Raw genomic sequence first — 5,351 nt, forward strand, 5'->3', positions numbered from 1 at the left:
AAACAGAGGTGAAGTTGTGCAGATTTAAGTCATCGCCTTCTCCACTGATAAGAGTTTCTGGAGCTTTAGAGTCAGCCTTCTCTTCTTGGTACAGAGAGGGGTCTGTAACTTTTACAAATAGAGATGTCCCCTGTAAGTGTCAACGTCTCTTATGAAAGGATAAGCTTTCAGAGCATCTGGTGCCATAGCAAATCTCGGAGACAGAGTTTGGGATGAAGTAGAAAAGAAGAGCTTTATTGCTTTGCCAGGCAAAGGGGGACACAGTGGGCTTGTGCCCTCAAAGACTGTCTCCACCCGGGAGGATTTGGTGAGGAGTTTTGTAGCATTGGTTCAAGGGTGGGGTTGTTGATAAGGATCAGGGTGTGTTCAGGGCCTGCACTCCTTTAATCTGGCCTCAGGTGGTCTCTTGAAGAGCTTCTGTGGTTCTCAAGGTTATCAAACTGTGACCTTCTCTGGAATGAAGAATGCTTCATCAGCTGGTTAACATCTTCCATTTGTTGGGGGTATTAGTTCTGTAGAAGAGCTCAAGGATTCTGTCTCAAGGCTACACTATTGTTTCTTGACTGTTCCTCCCTTGTCTCTGCATCCCCTCCCTTCCGTGATTAGCAACTGTTTGAACCTGCCCCTTGGAACTCAGGGAAGGACATGGAAGCTGAAGCCCATTCTGTACAAACGAGAAACGAGGGACACAGAAATGCTTCTGTGCCTAGGAGCCCCACTCGGTCCTGCTCAGTTTCACTATGTCTGCTCTTTCTTAAAAATAACCAACTGAAAATAATCAGTATGCCAAAGAGACATATTTTGAGGTGGTATGTTTTGCTCCCCTTCACTGTTAGGAGGAAGCGGGGCCAATGGAAAGAGTATCCAGCCAGGAATCAGGTGTTTCCTTTTCTAACTCACTCAGTCCTGGTTCATTGTGTGACCATGCTGGGGAAAGATTACTAAAACAAGATCTTCTGCCAACCCACAAAACCTCTCTGCAAAAAGTAGAAGAGGAAGAAGACAGCTTTATTACTGAATAAGCATTAAACTAGAATGTGATGCACATCGCAGGCACTCCACTAAAGAACAGACCGAAAGTGGATAAACAATGACTCATCCTCAAACAGCAGGCTTGACAGCACCATTTGTCCCACATAGGTTATCCTAAATTCATTTGGTAATTGGAGTGACCATATGTGTTAGCTAGTATGATTTATCCAAAGAAAAAATCAAATGACAGTAGGTCATTTTGGAACAAGGCACCTGCCAAATCAGGCTCTGACCCTCTCACAGAAAATGCGAGATAGAGGTGCTGTCTTCCTTAATGATGACATTTCAAAGAGATGATTCCTAGGTCCTTGAGAAAGACACTCCTGGGTCATAAAGGTGGTAAGAGGCTTATTTAGCTTTTAGTAAGATTTATATGCATTTCAAAGAAACAGAGATAGAGCCAACAAGTTTTCTAAAGTAGATGCTGAAAGAAGAGGCAGGTGAAGCCTCTTCCCTTATTTTCAACAGGAAGAACTGAGCCTCTTATTTTTAATTCATATTTGCTCTTACAGCCTTCCATCGGTCACTTCATTTTTGGCCACTTTTTCCTCCAGTGTAGAAAAAAGGGGGAGATCTATATCAGCATTCATAAACTACCTGCCCACCAAGTTTGAGAACTAGTGAAGTACCACAAGGAAGAGCTTCTGAAGTCTTGTACTTTTTCATGTCTCTTCTTGTCGTAGACTTAATAATAATGATAATAACAGCAACAATAATAATAATAAAAATGGCAGCCTTTGAAGGTAGAAAATTTTAGGTCCAAGCCTAAGATCCTCACAACTGAAAACGTGACCCAGGAAAAAGTATTTTCCTAATTTCCAAATACCTCACCTGTAAGTAGAGATTGAGATAGAGGTTTTTTTTGGCGATAGAGGTTTAAATAAAGTTACTGTAAAGATGAAATAAGGTAGTGTCAATTTACCTCCCTTCCTTATTAAGGGGATCACTATTTCATGATATGTGTCTATATATTAATGGGAATGATAAGCAGTTCTGTTTATTTACCCTGAATTGAAGCTTTGAATGCTAAATATGTCTGTCAGAATGTCATACTCCTTTTTTTTTTTTTGATGTTTTGGGTAGTTCCTTTATTTATTTTTAAATTTTTAATTGAAGTATAGTTGATTTACAATATCATGTAAGTTTCAGGTATACAGCACAGCGATTCAGATTCTTTTCCCTTATAGGTCAGAATGCAACACTCTTTATCCATGGCTGAGGTCAGTGTTTCACCAAAGTGTGGGACTCATATCACCTGTCATCCGTGTGGTCCAGGTGACCCATTTAATAACGTTGAATCACATGGTGGAGTGTTATTCACTGCTCAGAATTGTTCAGAATAGTTAAATACATTAAAAACTTACTTTGGTGCTTGCTTCAACAGCACATATACTAAAATTGGAATGATACAGAGAATATTAGCATGGCCCCTGCACAAGGATGACATGCAAATTTGTAAAGTGTTTGATATTTTTAGAAGATGTGGTATGTATATACAATGGAATATTACTCAGCCGTAAAAAAAGAATGAAATAGGGGCTTCCCTGGTGGCGCAGTGGTTGAGAGTCCGCCTGCCGATGCAGGGGACACGGGTTCGTGCCCCGGTCCAGAGGAGCCCACGTGCCGCGGAGTGGCTGGACCCGTGAGCCATGGCCGCTGAGCCTGTGCGTCTGGAGCCTGTGCTCCGCAACGGGAGAAGCCACAACAGTGAGAGGCCCCCGTACTGCTAAAAAAAAAAAAAAAAAAAAAGGAACAAAATAATGCCATCTGCAGCAACATGGATGGACCTAGAGATTATCATACTGAGTGAAGTAAGTCAGACAGAGAAAGACAAATATCATACGATATCACTTATATGTGGAATCTAATAAAAGGGTACAAATGAACTTATCTACAAAACAGAAATAGAGTTACAGATGTAGAAAACAAACTTAGGGTTACCAGGAGGTAAGGGGCAGGAGGGATAAATTGGGAGATTGGGATTGACATATACACACTACTATATATAAAATAGATAACTAATAAGGACCTACTGTATAGCAGAGGGAACTCTACTCAATACTCTGTAATAACTTACATGGGAAAATAATCTAAAAAAGAGTGGATATAGGTATATATATGACTGATTCACTTTGCTCTATACCTGAAACTAACACAACATTGTAAATCAACTATACTCCCATAAAAATTAAAAAAAAACCTCTTACTTTGGTTTAAAATGCCTAAAATACATCTCAAAAATGTCTAATGCCCCCTCCTCTTTCAATAAAGCCTTTGACAAGCAAGTATGTTTTTCTAGAACGTAATATTTGTTTAGTTTTTCCTCAATTTATTTTTGCACTTTCCTTCTAAAGACAAATGGTGCTAGGTTTTCAAGTATGATAGTAATAAAAAGATTCTTTTTAAGTACATTTAAGTAAAAAAAATGAGTTTATTTAAAGAAATATTTAAAATAGAATGAGTGGGTTCTACACAGTTATGACCAGTGTAGACATGCCTGAAAATCAGCATTTCCCATACTTCAGAGGTGGTAAACAGAAACCGTAGCCTTAAACTCTCATAATCAAAGAGGAAGATGAGTAGATGGAAAGTCTGAAAACAGAAGGCAGAGCCAATCTTGTCATGGCATAAATGTGAGTACTTTATATTCTGGCTGAAAGGCCAGGGTCAGTATATAGAAAATTTAGTAGAAGTTTGTATGAAAGAGAGCTGGATGACATTGTATAAAAATGTTTATTAACCTTTTCAAACCACATGTATGCGTCTTTTTTTCTTTTTTTTGCGGTACGAGGGCCTCTCACTGTCGTGGCCTCTCTCGTTGCGGAGCACAGGCTCCAGACGCGCAGGATCAGTGGCCATGGTTCACGGGCCCAGCCGCTCCGCGGCATGTGGGATCTTCCCGAACCGGGGCACGAACCCGTGTCCCCTGCATCGGCAGGCGGACTCTCAACCACTGCGCCACCAGGGAAGCCCACATGTACGCTTCTTTAAATGCATTGATACAACTCTGGTGTACAGAACAAGAAGATCATGGTCCTGCTGATCAAGGCATTCTGTAAAACTCTGATAAACTCGGTTTGAGAGGGATATTAACAAAATAAAGCGTATCCAAATAAGTAGGAGAAGTATGATAAAGATTTTGAAACCTGTGTCATGAGAGCTGAGACTGAAGAACCTAAGAAAATTAATTCTGATGAACATGGATAGTGAAATCCCCTTTGTACTTCTCAACGGGGGTCACACGAAAAAGGAGCCAGACAGATGAGGACTTGCTAACAAACAATGTCCAACAGTAGAATCAGCATCCACTTTGGGTAGTGAGAGCTCCATCACCAGAGGTAATCAAACAGGTTAGGCAGTAGCTGACGAGTGTGCAGTCACAGATGTGTGCAGTTCTGGGGAGGTGAACATAACAGGCTTGTTTGGGGTGTGTTGTGTTGAGGGGCAGGGTTAGAAAGGGAGTTATTAAGTGAAAAATAACTGCTATGTTTAGGCTATCTACCAGTATTTTGGACCACATGTTTCAGTGTATGAAGAACTTTTCAAATTTACTTTTAAACGTGTAGAATCGCTGAATTCCCACCCCAAACAACAACAACAAAATCTTCATATAACATTGATGCTTCAGAATCATGCCTCTCATCCAGGGTCTTCAAAGACCAGAAGGAAAGCTAGGAGCACGTGCCAGTTTGCAAAGTGCAATGGCAGAGACATGTGTAGGGGAAGATGGACCCAGAGCATGTTTTGCGGTAATTATGGGCTCTGCTGACAGCCAGCTCGCTTTTCCTTCGTGTTTTCATGCCTTCCACAAGCCGACTTTGGGGCTTCAGGTGAACAAACGCCCAAGCCCCTGTAGCTTCCGGCTTAGAACTTTGAGCATTTGAAGGTTGCAAAATGTGACTCTAACCAGGAGATGGCAGCATCTACCTAGAGATGCGCCAAGCAGCGGCTGCTGCCTCGCAGCACCGTGGAATGTGTTCAAGGAACACTAGAGGGCGCTACGTTCCCACTGCTGGTCAGAGATGGGGCTGGTTCAGAGCACTTCGTAGGGAACAGTCCTCCCCAAGTCTCCACCCTACACCTATTCACAGAGAGGGTCCTGTGGCTGTCTGCATAGGTGTGACTATCTCTCTCTCTGTCTCTCTCTGTCTCTCTCTCTCTCTCTCTCACACACACACACAGTCACTCACTCACTCACTCAATTTCCAAGCTGACACAGGACCAGTGAGCTACCAAATCTCAAGGTTCAGAGGCAGCTGTCATCTCTTCTTTACCTACTCTTTTACACCTTGGCAGTCACGGGAAGTGTTCTACATTAA

General features: G+C 41.9%; 1 non-coding gene across 1 annotated transcript; it reads left to right on the top strand.

Annotated features, from left to right (window-relative positions):
* The first annotated feature begins 2,400 nt into the window (after positions 1–2,400).
* LOC115857052 (U6 spliceosomal RNA) lies at positions 2,401–2,507 on the top strand. The gene has a single exon (XR_004041098.1). It is a non-coding gene; the product is annotated as a U6 spliceosomal RNA (small nuclear RNA).
* The last annotated feature ends 2,844 nt before the right edge of the window (positions 2,508–5,351 follow it).

The sequence above is a fragment of the Globicephala melas genome, chromosome 19, assembly GCF_963455315.2.
Source record: "Globicephala melas chromosome 19, mGloMel1.2, whole genome shotgun sequence".
NCBI classification, from domain to species: domain Eukaryota; kingdom Metazoa; phylum Chordata; class Mammalia; order Artiodactyla; family Delphinidae; genus Globicephala; species Globicephala melas.